Source organism: Parasteatoda tepidariorum, chromosome 4, assembly GCF_982258835.1.
Source record: "Parasteatoda tepidariorum strain Cologne lab strain chromosome 4, Ptep-v5.0, whole genome shotgun sequence".
NCBI lineage: Eukaryota > Metazoa > Arthropoda > Arachnida > Araneae > Theridiidae > Parasteatoda > Parasteatoda tepidariorum.
This window is the reverse complement of record NC_141758.1, coordinates 49,089,074-49,107,245: the sequence shown is the minus strand read 5'-3', so window position 1 is coordinate 49,107,245 and position 18,172 is coordinate 49,089,074.

Here is an 18,172-nt window from a genome sequence, read left to right as displayed (position 1 = left end):
AAAATGGAACAGGATCCAATTTTATTTTTTCTGGAGCGAAATATTTTGCCCATTGTCCACCGAAATCCGATAAACTACTTTGATTTTAAATAAAGTGTTTCGTTTTATGATTTGTCACAAAAATTTTAGGTGTAGATTGGCGGCACTTAAAAACAGCCAAATCTGTAGCTGCTGTGGCGTTAATGCATAAGTACCCAATTTTTATTCATACTTTTCTGAATCATATTACTTGAAACATTAGAATATGCAAGAAGTATACATAAACACATAATGTTATACCATTTATGTTTTCAAAAAAAGTATTTTGACAACAATTTTTATCAAAAAATTATAAACTATAAAACGGAAAATAAAGAATTCTTAGGATAAAAAAACGATTTTAAGAATTCTTTACTTGAAATAAACACTTTCGTATAGTTCCTTTTCTTATTATTCTTAATCAGACGTAAGAAACCATTTTGTAGAGAACTATCATCAAATAAGAAAAAAAAGTTTTACAAGCTAATTTTTTATTATAAAAATCACAACACTTACCTTCTTTATAAATCCGTAGAGTTTCAAATGAAATGTTCTTCGTTTGAAAGTTTTACTTTCAAATAATATGTGCATAGATTATCCCTTTATTACTTTTAGATAACATACCACACATCAAAATTTTATAATTGTAAGATCTCGATATGAATTTGAATATGTAGCTTAAAAACAGAACAGCTGAATTCTAGTTGAAATTATCTATTCTTTCAAAACTAAGAAATACTTACCAAGAAAACGATAAAAAAATGTATTAATCATCAGCACAACTGACACTATTTCAAGTAATTTGGTTGATTCTTTATTGTTGTTTTCCGAATTATATAGATACAGAAATATATACTGTTCTATAACAAAGAAGAATTCTATAACTATTGCAGTTCTAGACGTTCTGAATTCACATTTCTTTATTGGAATGACGAAAGCAATGTTGACTTCATTTTAATTTGTAATGAATTGAAGACAGAAAAAATTATTATATACACATCTGTAACAGCAAGTGATCATGAAATTGTAAGTTATGTTGTTGGTAATAGAAAGGTAATAAATTATTGAGAAATTGTTCTTCAAATGCTTGGCGTGTTCTGCTTCAATGTTTGGCATGTTCTGGTTAGTTTTTTCAAGCTCTTCAGCTGTTCCTTAGAGAAATTTTGATTTTTATTTGCTGCTAAGAAAATGGCGTCCGTCATGGCCGATGACTTTGATGGAACTAAATGAAAACGTGATAAATTAATGTCTGATATTTACAGGCTCCCGATAGAGGGCGTACTCGAGCGTTGCGATCGCGAATTATGCTATCTATCTATATTATATAAAACGCTAATACGTACGTATGTATGTATCAATAAAACCGATGATATTTCTTTTCTCGCGCTGGCAACAGTTTTCATTTTTAATTGATTGGATTCGGCGCGCAAGAGCACGTAGTGAGCAACCAGATAACAATAACCAGAGTGAGCATTATCAGGTTGTTCAATTCAGATTCATGCACTAAAAACATGACAATATTTAATTTAAACTCTATTGGGTATAATATAAAAAAAAACACAACTGCTTCCACTTAGTAGGAATAACATTTACCATGACGCAATGCTAAATTCTATGCCACTATCCACATAAATGCCACTATCCACATAAATCAATTATTAATCAAAAATCGAATATCAATTACTTTTCTTTATAATGCAATAAAATCTGGCGAGCAGCTATTTAAACGATCAAACACTTCGTTTGTCGTTTAATATTATTTGTGGCTTGAAGTTAGGCTCGCAGAAAATGCCGTTCATGGGTTAAATTTAGTAGGAATAACACAACCTGTGACGTAGGCTATAATATACCCAATTAGGAATTAATTAATTAATTGAAGTGAGAATGCTTTAAAAGGCCGCTGTTGAATTGATATTTTTCTACTGGGAGCTACCTAAACGTCTAAAAAACGTTTAAGTGTTTGCATTGAATGCATTGAATTTTTTTATATTTCGCGTTTATTTATGCATTGAATTTTCACGCTTTAAAATGCAGAATATTAGTGAAGCAATATTTGATAATTTATTTTGCTAATATGTTTCTTATTTAGCTAAGGTTTTGATTTTTTCACCATGTACAATCTAAATAGCTAATATACTTTTTTTAAAGCCAATAAGAACATTGGTAGAATTCTTCTACATAAGTACAATACTATGTCTTTGATGATAAAATACTATGTCTTTGATGATAAAATACTATGTCTTTGATGATAAAATACTATGTCTTTGATGATAAAATACTATGTCTTTGATGATAAAATACTATGTCCTTGTGCTAGAACATTGTGTTCATTGGCGAGCGAGCGCAGCGAGCCATGGTTCACGGCGTGAACTACATAGGATTCTCGGGGGTTGGCGAGCGTTAGCGAGCAGGGGGCGGAGCCTCCTAGTATTATATAAAACGCTTATACGTATGTATCAGAGTTGGCCAAAAATGTAATCGATTACATTTTTTGATTACAGTAATCAATTACTTGTAATCATGATTACAATTTTCAAAAATTTTGATTACAGCTGTAATCATGATTACAATATTGATTACAGTAATCAATTACTTGTAATCGTGATTACAAAGCTTGATTACAGCTGTAATCATGATTACATAGTCGATTACAGTAATCAATTACTTGTAATCATGATTACAACTTTCAAAAAATTTTGATTACAGCTGTAATCATGATTACAATTTTGATTACAGTAATCAATTACTTGTAATCATGATTCCAAGTAATTGCGATTACAAGTAATCACAACAAAAACGATTACAAGTAATTATGATTACAAGTAATCAAAATATATGATTACATGTAATCTAAATACACGATTACAAGACTATTGTATTCTTATAAATGATTATATTTTACAGTAGATAGTAGAATGTATTTTATAATGATACATTTTGCACGTATTAACATGTACTGCATTTTGTACGTATTTGTATACGTACAAATGAATGTAACTAAAATGTATGTACATATGATTTTATCTGGTGCATATGTTCAGACATTTTAGTTTCACACACATGTACATACACTTATATTGTAGGTATAAAATATATGTACGTATGTATATAGATAATAATTACGTATGTATGTGCAAACAATGTAGACATGTACATTTGTACACAATGAATATATGCATTTTATTCAAATATTTGTGTATGTAAAATGTATATCTATGTTCATGTAAGCATGTATATACAAGTACTTGTGTTTGTACGAACATACATACATTGTCTGTACAATGTATGTCCCATGCATGTATGTGCAATTTATTTATGAACAGTACAATATATGTATGCATGTACAATATAGGTATATCTGTAGGATGAACAATATATGTATGTATACATGTACATGATATGCATGTCCAGTGTATTTATGTACATGTACATAATATGTTCATGCTCAATGTAAGTATCCAAATATGCATAATACATTTGTGTACGATTGTACGTACATTGGGCGTATTTATATTTCACATATATTCATACATGCATTCGACATGCATAACGTACGTACATACACACATTTGAGATGCATATATTGTACAGATGTATATACATATAGCGTACAGATGTATATAAATATAGCGTACAGATGTATATTCATATAATGTACATATGATGAAATGAACATATAATGTTCATATAATGTACATATGTGTGTACATATACAGTATATATGTGCATAAATATATTGGGCATAATTCTTTCGTACAAATTTTACATGTGTACATGCATGCTATCCCTATCTATGCATGTGGTGCAATGTATATATGTCCAATGAATGTATACACACATGTACAATACACGTATGTTCCATGTATGCATATCCATATGTACTATATATGCACGTACAATACATGAATGTATGTACATACATTGTACATGCGTACATACATTACACGTATACATATGTACATTACATTTATGTCTAAATATGTGTACAATGCAATAAATAAAATGCATGTAAGTTAACTTTTAATGACTCAAGCAAGTTAAATGACAAAATCAAACGATATTTAAATTTAGTTTTCAGCTTTAATTGTTCTATATCATTTTGAAATTCTCTGAATAAAAAAATTTTTTCAAGTATTTTCATGAAATGTTTGACAATTCAGAATTATTTTTTTATATCATAATGCATGATTCATAGAAATTTTTTAAATGGTAAGAAAAACGGTAAATTTTATGTGTGGAATTAATATTTAGAAATTCAAAATAAAATTATCGTTCGCTTTCTAAAAAATATGAGGTCGAGTTTCATATGCCTTAGAATACTCATATAAATTCTTTTAATGTAGGCACAATGTATGTGTATATTGTAATTACATATATTTAAATGTACGCATGTATTTGTACATTACTTGTAATTATGTACATGTATACGTTGTATGTACATGCGTACATTGTGCTTATAACTATTTTTTTGTACATCCATGCATTACATGCGCATAAGTATTAACAAAGTATGTAGTTATACAAGTACATATGTAAGTTGTATATAAGTACATACTTTGCGTGCACATATATCGATGTACATATAAATATGCATGTATACATGTACGCATTTTATTTACGCAACTATGTACATATATTGCACCTTTAAATAACATTCTTACATATTGTACGTAAATACGTACAATTTTATATACATACGTACATTGTATATACGTGCTATTATCGTAAATTTATACAATATATGTACTTAAGTACATAAAAGCATGCAAACGCATAAACATTATTTTCATATACCTTCATACATACATTGTCTATGTATACAACGATACAAAACATTGCTTTTTTATACAAACTAACATACATGCGTGCATCTATCATAAATGCATAATTATATGTACTAAGGATATGCGCATTGCATTAAGTATATTACAATATAATTATGAATATTGTACCTACAAACAACGTTTGTGCATACATTGTATGTATAAGAATCGCAAATCGTACGTTCATGCATGCGTACATTCTATGTACATAAAAATATGTAAACACATGAATACTTACATAAAAAATTTGACTATAGTATACAATCGTAATAACTTGTAATCGTATAGTTTGTATAGTCCGACAAGTAATCACAATTACATGTAATCAAATTACATGTAATCAAATTACATGTAATCAAATTACATGTAATCATGATTACATGTAATCATATATTTTGATTACTTGTAATCATAATTATTCGCAATCGTTTTTGTTGCGATTACTTGTAATCGCAATTACTTGGAATCATGATTACAAGTAATTGATTACTGTAATCAAAATTGTAATCATGATTACAGCTGTAATCAAAATTTTTTGAAAGTTGTAATCACGATTACAAGTAATTGATTACTTGTAATCGTGATTACAAGTAATTGATTACTGTAATCAAAATTGTAATCATGATTACAGCTGTAATCAAAATTTTTTGAAAATTGCAATCATGATTACAAGTAATTGATTACTTGTAATCGTGATTACAAGTAATTGATTACATAGCTGTAATTATCTGTAATCAATTACTGTAATCAACGGCCAACTCTGGTACGTATGCATCAGTAAAACCGATGATATTTCTTTTCTCGCGTTGGCAACAGTTTTCATTTTTAATTGATATGCTTCGGCGCGCAAGAGCACGTAGTGAGCATCATATGGCTAATCTATAATATGTAAAACGCTAATACGTTTTAATTGATAGGCTTCGGCGCGCAAGAGCACGTAGTGAGTAAGTGTGATTAAGAAAAATATGCGAACTGTTTTCAATTTCAAAATAATATTGAAATGCACAGGTTTAGAATTTTCTACAGTGAAAAGTTTTCGGAACTTCAGTGTTCAAAAAGTATACAAAAGCTAGACGTTAAGAACTTATCCAATGAGCGAGCAAAGCGAGCATCGGATTGCGAAGCAATCCGAAATGAACTGCGAAAGCAGTACCGGGGGTAGGCGAGCGCCAGCGAGCAAGGGGCGAAGCCTCCTAGTTTTAAATAATTATGAAACCGAATAATTTTGTATTCAAGGTTTTTTGAGCATACCATTTGTCAACGGTTGCAAAACCGTAAACTTTACGGTTAATCTGATAGACAGACTGCTGCCGGTTATTTTATCGTAGTTTTAGAATGGAAATTCTAGCAGTGTACGTCTTGAATGTTTTATTTTTTCGAATAAAAACTCCAATGGAACACTTTGACAGTAAAAATATTTTAAAAACTCATATTTTAACTTTTTATCTTTTGTGCTACATTGTTTTATCTAAATTAGAGCTAGAGATATATTTTAAGTCATTTGGGATCTTGTCTATTTCAAATTATATACATGAATCATTGTTGATTATTAAATTTAAAAGAAAGGACATAATTAGATCTATTTGATGTATTTTATGTTCTGACAGCAATTCCCTACATATTTAATCATCATTTTAAGTAAGCATTTTTTTCGTTTTATTTTTATGTAAAATACCGTATGATAAGCACATCATATCGATAATTCAACAGAATCAAAAAACTCAGTGCGACAGTAAAAAAATATTTCCTGACTTAATTATCTTTTAATTCTGGAAATACTTTAAATGCTCTACTTTTTTTTACATTTGTCGTAATAAATTAAATTATTTCAATCATATTTATTTTTATGAAAAGCTTAAAACCATAATTATATAATTAGGACAATGTTAAGCTTTTGTAAATTAAGAAAATGACCTATTATTTTTAACAAAACAGCTGTATTTTTAATAGAAATTGTTTATTTAAATATTCATTAAAAAGTTTAAATAGTGATTAATATCTATAAACTGCATTCATATTCATTAGGGGAAAATATTCAATTCATAAAGTCGGTCTCATTCTATTATATGCACAGAGTTCATTTTAGGAAACTATTTTGAATAAATCAATTACTTTTAGTTTCTTATATAATATGCTGGCTCTAGTATGATACCAGCTATTGAAACAACAGTTTAGGTATTACACCAGAAATCGTATCCCGCAATCTTGTGGAACACCAGTTCCGGTATGATATCGGATTTTGTTCGGTCCGGTATCATGCTGGAATCAATTTGATACCAGCTTATGAAACACAGATACCGGTATGATACCGGACTCAGTATTATACCGGAATCAGTTTCCGGAATCACTTATACCGGAATCACTTATGAAACACCGGTTCCCGTATGATACTGGATCCGGAATGATACCGGAATCAGTTTGATACCTGTTTATGAAACACCGTTTCCGGAATCATACCGGAACCGGTGAATCATAAGCCGCTATAATTTTTTTAATACCGGGAATTATAAATTTTATACGGGCTTATGAAACACCGGTTCCGGTATGATATGGGATCCGGTATAATACCGGAATCAATTTTATACTGGCTTATGAAACACCGGTACCGGTATGATACCGGACCCAGTATCATACCGGAATCAGTTTGATACCGGTTTATGAAACACCGGTTCCGGAATCATACCGGAACCGGTGAATCATAAGCCGCTATAATTTTTTTTTATACCGGAAATTATTTCCAATAGGGGATGGTGTTTTTGTGAGTTTGTTTGGGAAAAACATTGACTAATCACATGAGAAAGTCAACATTGCTTGCCTACATTGACCATCCACGTGAGAAAAACTGTATTCATTTAATAAATCAATTCATATTTTACTAAAGGTCTACCAACATCTTTTCGCTATCACTTACCCATCTCCGAAACAGCTTTCACAATTTCTTTCGAAAATTCCCAGTTTGTAACTTCAATAGGTATTAAAACATAAAAATAATTTAGTGTTCTAGTACTTAATAATTAAGTTATACTTAGTAATTCAGTATTTTGATTTAATTAGTATGCTCGCACCAAGAACAAAACTCTTTACCATTTTGACAGCTCATATTGAAACTGCAAACTTATGACTTATAAGATTAAATCATATGAGTAATTCATTTTGATGGAAAAAAATTTCATTGAAAAAAAAAACGTTTAAAAACTTTTCAATTTATTTTTTATAAAACTAAATGAAGATAATAAACATCGTTGTTAATGAAGACTCTTTAAAATTTATAATATAAATTTAAAGTTATTGAAAAGCATAATATATACAATAGTTAAAATCTTATACACCACTGAGAAAAAAAAATTATGGTCAAAGTTTTAATGTGTACTATGAGAGCAATTTTGATACTATGAATACCGCATATTTTAGTTTTATTGAACAAATATATATCATATTATTTTAATACGGTAATAAGAGCTATGATTTCTAAAATCAGAATTTCCGATAAACCATTACAATATAAACGGGGAAATTAAGGGAATTGTTTAACTAGGGTATATTTTAATACCAGAATTATAGTTTTTTTCTTGTTTTGTTTTTTACCAAAAATCTTATTACCACACAGTTCCGTAATTTTCCCAGAATTTTTTTCTTGTTTTGTTTTTTACCAAACATTTTATTACCACACAGTTCCGTAATTTTCCCAGAATTTTTTTCTCCGTTTATCGTTCTCAAAATCTTGATATTTTGAGTTTTTAACAAGCTTGGGGTATTTGTTATTTTCTTAGTTATTTAAATTTTATTAAGTTTTATTAGTTTTTTAAATTTTGTTTTAAATGCAATTCGGACATTCCTAACGGGGAAAAAATTAATTCTGACCTCTTGCTGGGCTACTTTGCGCTATTAAGATAAGAGGGAATAAATATTATACATAGAAAGATTGTGCTCAAAGTTTATTGTGAGAAAATATTTTGCATAATTCGATGACTTTTAGCGAGATTTTAATATTTTCTTCTATTTTGATAAATACATTGACTCCATTTTATCCCTATCAATCAAGAAGACAAATGGTATTTTCTCTTACCTGGAGCAGCAAAACCCACAATCGCATTATACAGTTCCCGGAATATGACTACATATCCCATTTTCAAAAATAAAATAAAATAAAAACTTACTTTATTACTCGCTGTTATATCTTTGCATAAATCATGTTACCTGAAAACCAATGAATGTAATGTAATTTACAATGCGTCTTTTCTTCCGGCATTCTATGGAAAACATGGAAAACTCTTATAGAAGGGTGATTTATTCTTGACATTAAATGCGTTTCGTGAAAAATTGGTGGAAACAGTTTCAAAAGCCAATTTTTATAATAGTAAAGGGAAAATATTCTGCATGAAAAAATTTCTTTTAGCTTATGAACTTTGGAATATTCTTTTTACATAAAATTAGATTATTTTAGGAATGCACATGTGCTTACAATATTGCTTTATGAAAATCTGTCTGATAAAATCTTCATCTTTCTGACCGAATTCGTTGTTAAAAAATGCGTAATAATTACAAAAAAAATTCTACTTTATATTATATTAATTTTAACTGAAACTTAAAATCTTCGCAGTTTCTTGGCAATTATTTTTATAGTTAACGTATTAAACATTTTTTGTAATATAAAAATACTATTTTAATGAATATATAATACTGGAGAATTCTATATACTACCAATGATAAAGAATGGTATACTAAGTACCTATAAAGTACTGGTTGTGATGCCATTATAGGCATTACATATTTCCGAGCTTTTAAATTTTTTTAATTACGTAAATGTAATTTTTTTAATCATTCTTAACGCTGTTATAATTAAATTAAATCAATTGTTTAGTTTTTATCATATTTTATAAACAGAAAATATGCACATTTTATTTTTTTTTCTTAGCAATCACAGTAATCATTAACTTTCAATTCAATATAAGTGTATAGCTTATTAATTCAGTATTACGACTAATCAAGTATCAAAATCTATTTTAAATTTCATTTTTTTAACTACTTTATTTCGCTAATAACAAATATGTTCCAATTGTTGTTGTTTTCTTGTCAATACCAGTGCTAAATATTTCCAAGAGAGTGGAGAAAGAGTTTTGAGAGTTCTGGCTAATGAAGAGAGTTCTGGCTTTTGAGAGTTCTGGCACATATAGGATGTTCTCTGGGGGTGAGCCGATTTCAGAAATTGCAGCCCGAATGGGCTTTACAGTTGAAATTGCGTTAATGTTTCAGTTACAAGGTTATGTTAAATTCCAACGGTCTTTTTTTAGTGGTTTTTATTACCGTCGTTGAGCAGCCGATCCAATTTAGGGTTTACGACTACTAATGTTCAACTCTGTAGCCTTGTAACTTTGAATTCAATACAGAAGACGCTATCCAGAACTCCTGGATTACGTATTAGGAGAAATATGCTTTCGTAGAGGACTTTTTGATGGAACTAAACCTCATTCATGGTAAGGAAAACCACGAAATCCTCCCACGATTAGACTGGCGGTAAAGGCACTCTAACCCATGATCTGTCTACCACTCAGGATATTATACGTTAGCACTGTGGTCGGTGCGAGCCGGGTGCGGAATTCGAATCAGCAAGCCATCGCTGGGAATCGAACCTAGTTCACCTCATTTGAAGGAAAGCGCTCTATCCCCTAAATTACCAAAGCTATCTTCTTAGTGATTATAAGCTGCAGTCAGATTATTTAAAATTTAATACCACTGATTGTTTAGTAATTTCCATAGGAAGAGATTGTCAGAAAAATTATATAAGTAATATAGCCTACCAGATCGACCATTACTGAGCAAGTCCAAGACTTTCTCAGTAATGATTATACTTCAGTGTTTAACACTAGATTGCCCAAGGAAGTTATTTTGACTGCTTTTTAATTTCTATTAGAAAAACAATGATGTATATAATGACACAAATTCTTAAAATTTTGTGGCTTTTTGCACAACATATAATTTTTTACTGTTTATATTTGCTAATGATTTGTTATATGACTGTAAGTAATATAAAAAATATTAAAAATTTATTTTAAACAAATTTCTTTACACATTAGTCAATCCTTCACAATTTAGTCATTTTGACTCCTTTTAGGCAATATAGGTATATACTAAGTTTCAGTCTTTCTAGCGTCGAAAAAGTAAGCAAAATTCCTGATTGGGTTATTAAAATTAGGGTTGAACATTAAAAAAGCTCCTTAAGTGTTACGTCCATTTTCTCATATGCGCTTTTTGTGCTGTGTTCATTATCTAAAAAGGCATTTTGAGCTATATATTTTCTAAAAAATACGTTTTTTGAGCTTCGCCCATTTTCTTAAATACATATTTTGAGTTATGTCTCCTTTCTTAAACATGGATTTTATGTTACGTTTATTATCTAAATGCGCATTTTGAGCTTTATCTATTTTTTAAATAAGTATTTTAAGCTGTTATTGAATACACAGTTCAAATTATGACCATTTTCTTCTTGCTAGACACGCAATTTGAGCTATGTCCCTTTTCTTGAACGCGCATTTTGAGCTATGAATATTTTCATTTACACGCATCATTTACACGAATATTTTCATATCCCGAAAAAAAAGCTCACCTACGGATTTGTTCATTTATGAAAATCCGTTTTTATATCTGGATTAGGTAACATAATAAATATCGTCTTCATTAGTTAATTAGCATATTTAAAGTATTGCTTAGAACTATTTAAACTGTTTCTTAGCTTACAATTTCTCTTCGTTAAGATCAAGAATCATTCAAATTTATTATAAATTTATGACAAAAGATATCAGTACTCAAAAACTCGACAGACTATTGCTTTCCCCAAAACCACATGAGAAACAGTGGCAAATATTTAATATTTAATACAAAGGATTTTTTTTCGATTATAGAAAAAACGTCATCGGCAACCAGGGTTTTGTTTAAAAAAACACCTTAAATTTTTTTTACATACAAATACAATATTTTACTTCCAAAATTTCATCACGGAAACATTTTTTACTTTTTTTTGTTTTTGTTTATGTTTTGAAGGAATTGAAAATGGCTCTGAAATACAAATACTTTTTATTCCCATACTGTATGGGTTTATGCTGATACTTTTAACAATCTTTTGAATTTTAAGCAATGTCTAAACTTATTGTTTTACAGAAAACAAACGCAGTTGCACGAAAGACAGTATTAAAAAGAGTCATTTTTGCGAATACCATTATGGAAATCTCACAAATTCTATCTGAGAAAAATGGTTCTAAAATTTGAAGTATTTTTAGATCTACAACTCCTTTTTTCCCATTTTATTTTTAGTTTTTTACTCAAGCAAAGCTACCCAAAGCAGAAAGTTCAGAAACATAAGTGTAAAGCTGCAAATCAAACTTCTCAATTTGCTAATACATTATTCAGGATTTGTTTGTATTCTTTCCTCCAAAGTTTTCCACCTTCAGGCTACGGATTTCGACTTTTGACAAGTTTAAGAAGAGCTATTTTGTTTCTGGCTTTTAAACTATGTATAAGTTGTATGAATTTCAAACTAAAATACAAAAATATGTTAGTTCTTTGTTTATACATAGCTTTGCTTTCAAAAAATATTAACATACAAGTCACGTAAATGTTACAAAAATGTTTTTGTTGTCGTTTGTGAAAATTTAAATTCGACAACAGACATTCAAAAATTAGTGAAAGATTTTTTTTAAAAAATCTTACATTTATATTTTCAGTGTGTTAAATCCATGATAATTATTAGACGTTATTATAAGTCGTGCGTATCAAAATACGTATGCTTGATTTGTTTTTCATTCATATTTTCTGAAAGATTGGTGTTAAAATTAGATCTTAAAATATAAACAAGTCACGTAACAAAGTCACGATCATATAAGACAAATTCCAAATAAGATACTTAAAAAATAGTGAATTATTTTATATAGAAATTTTACATTTATATTTACAGAGTTTTAAATACTTTTTAATTATTTGACGTTATTATAAGTTGTGCATTTCAAAAGGTGTATGCTTGATTTGTTTTTCATTCATATTTTCTGTAAATATATATTAAAATTAGCTCCAGTATCTGGTACAAATTATAACATAAAGTCACGCAAACGTTAAAAAAGCTGTTTTTGCTGTTGTTTGTAAAAATTTAAATTCCATTAAAAATATTTGAACATTAGTAAAAGATTTTATATAAAAATCTTACATTTATATTTACAGTGGTTTTAAGCCCGTGTTAGTTATTTGAGTTATGTATTTCAAAATATGTACGCAGGAACCGTTTTTCAGTAAGATTGGCAAAAAATTATCTCCTAAATTCTGCAAAAAATTTAAAAACTTAACGCCAAAAGTGAAGTATTTTTATTTTTTTGAGAAAGGGGATATTTTCGAATTTAGATGCTTTTGTATGTAATGCTATCTTCTGTATACCGTGCACACTATAACGCCCTGAGGATCATTACAGGGGATGCTTGATCCTCAGCACCTGTTCTTGCTATGGAACTTCAGACCAGCATTAACTCTCTACATGATAGGAGACTTCATGCAGCTATGGTTCTTGGAGAAAGATTGCTGCGTAAGGATGGTTTCTGGGCTGAGTATCACCCAAGTGCCCTGCGACTGAAAACCGAGCAGACCTTTCTGTCGGAATTTCAGAGATACTCGAACTCCTTGGATACTTCGAGTGATAGAACCCTTTTTTTTTAGATCATCAGTTTTTCTGGAAATGATGAGGTACGCAGCTCCAGCTCTTGACCTTGTGCTTCCCGTCCGGAAGGGAATTTCCCTTCAAGTAGAACTTAAAGCTTCTGCCATTGCCACCATCAACGAGAGATACCCCAGCGATGAGTGGCTCCACATCTACACCGATGATTCTGCTGAGAGTGCTTCTGGACTAGCAGGCTCAGGTGTTTTCTCCAGATTTTTCCAACTCAAAAAGCCACTCAGTTCAAATTCTGACAATTTCGATGGAAAAATGTTCGCAATATACCTGGCTCTCCAAAAGATATTAGAAGGACCTGAAAACAGATTTGTCCTCCTCATCGACTGCCAGGCGGCAATGCAGACTGTTTTTAAAATATGTTCTACTCCTTACAGCCATTGAATTCAATTGTAAAAACATTATTAATGCTCTTCTGTCTGGTGGAAAGGAGATAACTTTCCAATGGATCCCCAGCCATTGTGGCTTATGGGGTACTGTAAATATAAATGTATACTGTACTCAATGTGCAAATAGGGCCCATATGAATGGCGGGCGTCTATGGAACTGCTCTGCCCTCCAGGAGTCTCTGCTCTGCCCTCTTCTTCTAGTTTTAAGACGCTCTCCGCCCCTGTAGATATTTCTTTGTTATATTGGACTGCAAGACTTCTCATGCTCGAGAGAGCCAATGATGGGCGTAATTAAAAAAAATAATAATACCGTGCACAGAGAAAAAAAATCTGGAAAATTAAATATATATATATTTATAATAAAATATATATTACATAATACTAGTGGGCTACGCCCCCTGCTCGCTAGCGCTCACCAACCCCCGAAAATTGCTGCGAAATCTTATAAGATTTGCTTCGCAAACCAAGCTCGCTTTGCTCGCTACTAACTTAGGTACATTGCAAATGCACGAAATTCTAAGAATTCAAAACAATCATTCAAATCCATATGACAACTTTTTTTAAAGAAAAAATTACATCTTTTTAGTAAATACTAAGTCATTAAAATAAATTTGAATTTAAATAAATGACATGCAATTCGTTAAACCTATTAGAAATGTGTTATAGTATAAAATCTTAAAGCGTAAGAGCACGACTGAGACTCATTTATCTATTGCTATAAAATATAAAATATAACAAAAATAAGGCAATCAACAAAGTCGTTTTAAATTAGCTCTTTAAACTTAGTTAAATTACCGAGTTAATGTCAGTTATATATATATATATATATATAACTGACATTAACTCGGTAATTTAGCTGAGTTTAAAGAGCTAATTTAAAACGACTTTGTTGATTGCCTTATTTTTGTTATATTTTATATTTTATAGCAATAGATAATCTTTGTCTTAAAAATAATCTGCAGAAGTGTCAAAATATTTAAATGGTTTATCTATAAACGTAGCACCATGCAATCAAGATTTGCAATTCTGCTAAATTATCGAATAAATTTTGCGAGATCGCACTTTTAAGGATAGCTTTCGTGTACGAATAGATACTTTACGATAAATAACTAAATTTACAGCGGCACTTTTACTAATTAAGACCATTAATCATTTTTTTTTTAAATTTACTTAGTTAATTTACAAGCAATTATATTTTGAATGGTGAGAAAATCAATAAATTACAGAATGTCGAAACTTTCGCATACATTTTTAAAATTTGGAAAAATGCAAAGAAATTATTAACTTCCCTGTATCAGCAGTAATTGCGTTAAGGCCTCCTTTATTGAATTGATTGCTTTCTTTTATATTTATTGATTTCCACACGCTTATATGCAAGACATTAAGTGCTTAGAAAAATTTACTTTTGAAGTTAAGCTCGTGTTTAATACATGAGAACATTATGAACTCAGCAAGTTCGAAGAGAATTTTTATTTTATGGCTATAATTTTTATTTTACTATCACATTTAATTCTTTAGTAAGAAGATTATGCAAAGTCTTTAAAGGCATCTAATAAATGCATGCATTCAGAAAAGTTATTAATTAATTGCTTCTTTAAGTACATTGAAAATAAGTTGTATAGTCTTAAATATACTTCAGGTAAGTATTAGGTTGAAATAAAAATCATAATTAAGTTTTATTATTTCTGACTTTTTTAAATATTTATATTTTTAATGTTCCGCTTAATAATTAAGAACAGTTCTATACTTTTTTAACCTAAGAATTTAACCATTTTCTCATTTTTATTTGCAATTAAATAAAGAGAATACATGACTTTCAACTCGGTTACAATAGTAAGTTTTATAATTGGGTACTTGCACTTCAAGAAGAAGGAGATCACAGATACCCACACATGTGACCTAGGACGTTAGCGCCTGCTGATCGTTAATAAGCAAAATGGCGTGTTAAAGTTGAGTAAAGTTTCTCCACAAAATTTAAAATTTTAATTAAAGTGAAGTTTATTGAAGACCTTTCTCGTCCACGTCTTTTAATTAATTTAGAATTATTTTTAATTAATTTTTAATTAATTTAATTTTGCTTGTTTCTGTATTTTATTGTAACCATGATATATTTCTGTTTTGTGTACCTGACAATTTTGATGCATAATTAGTTTATTTATGCTCTTCGTGGCTTTATGCCTGTCTTTGTGCTAAAGTAATAGGAAATTAATTCTGAAAATCGAATTATTAAATCATTTCCAGAATTTGTGTTTTATAAAGCTATTTATAAATAAAAAAAATATCAAAAACTGCTTTTATATAGAATATTTGTACATTCTAGCATTGCATGAATCAATTGGAATCTTCTTATTTCAATTTATAACTGAATTAAGAAGATTCCAATCGCAAATTGAAAAAAAATTATACAGGGTGTGTCAGTTAAGCGTTTCAGAACTTCTAGGAGGGGTAGGGGGCATCCTGACGACTCGAAATCATATAGCAATGTGGGGTTGGAAATGCTTTCCTGAAGCGGTGACGTACACAGAAGCACCATCAAGAAAAGAGACCGTAAGTGAAAAATCGCTATAATTAAACATTGAAAAAATTATATGGTACATGGGCCAGAGTAGGTGTTCGAAGTTTCTGCCACTGGCTACAATGCACACCTCACATCTTCGGCGCATGGACATTCGAACATTCTGCAATACTCCAGGCATATCTCGCAGGCAGCTACTGCGATTCTTGCAACCAGCATTATCAACAGGGGTGTCATAAACTAGTGTTTTCATATGACTCCAGAAATCAAGACATGATAGGTTGGGTGACCGAGGAGGCCATGTAATTTTTTCAATGTATTATTATAGCGATTTTTCACTTACGGTCTCTTTTCTTTATGGTGCTTCTGTGTACGTCACCGCTTCAGGAAAGCATTTCCGACCCCTAATTGCTATATGATTTCGAGTCATCAGGATGCCCCCTACCCCTCTTAGAAGTTCTGAAACGCTTAACTGAGACACCCTGTATAAATATATAATTCTATTTATATTAAAATTCCTTTATGAGCTTCCAATATTAACTCATTTTTTGTTTATTCTTTTAAAATAAGAGAAAATAGTTATTTAAAAAAAAAAGATTATGCTGAGTTTTCCTGAAGTCAGACTTTAAAAAAAAATTCTAACATTGATATTATTTTTATCTGCAGTTCTCACTTCCATTAGAGTACGAATCTTTTTTCACAAAGTTGATTTAAGGACTGATGTGATTTTTCTTGTTCTCCTGTGTAAGCACTTTCACACTTACTTTAAGAGTGAAGAAATCTAAAAGTAAGTTTTTCTATTTCAGTTTTCGAAGTACTAACACTTCAATATTATTTTATCTTCACATAGAGATAGAAAGTTCAGTTTCACTTTATCCTCAAAATTTACGAGAATGAATTTTAGAAAAAGTTTGCAAGAATAATAAAAAAAAATTCCTTTAATATTTAAAAATAAATAAATGGAATTAAAAAACATGATTACCGATCGTTTTCTTACATAAGAACCAAACCTAAATCCGAAATTTCTAGGAATGTAAGACCAATGTTCAATTTCTTCCCTGCTCGATGAGAGTTAGTTCTCGATTGCTATTCATCACAGAATTGCATCAAGAGATCCTTGTTCCAAATAAGTTTTCTTTCAATGCCAGAAGCAAAGAATAGTTCCTGGGTGCGAAATCTAGTTGCTGTATGGTTGGTTATTCCTCGTTTCCGACTCGATATTTTGCAGCAATGTTTGAGTGTCGTGACCACTGAATGACCACACATTGCTTGCAAGAGGATGACAAAAAGTTTAATTATTCCTTAAAAAATAATTGCTGCCACACTTCTACTCGAGACTACTTTCATAGCAGGATTACTTTCTATGGAAGTAGTGGCTCTGGAAAATCTTTGAACTGACACTAGCTGACACCAGACTGTCAGACAACTAGAGCCAACTATTTCCACTTTTGAGAAAAGTATATACTGTCCGTAATAGTTATTTTTTAAATGTCTATATTTTAAATATTTTTTCTACCTTCCAGTTGTATGGTAAAAATAATAAAAATTTAATAAGGTATAATAACAATATCCTCCTATCATTTCTCTAAAATTAAGTAAAAAAGAGTACAATGCATAATGAAGTAAAAATGGGCAATCGATTAATCTATTCAAATGAGAGTGAATGCAAATAAAATGAATCTAAATTCGTACTAAGATGGATACGTCCGGAATCTCCATC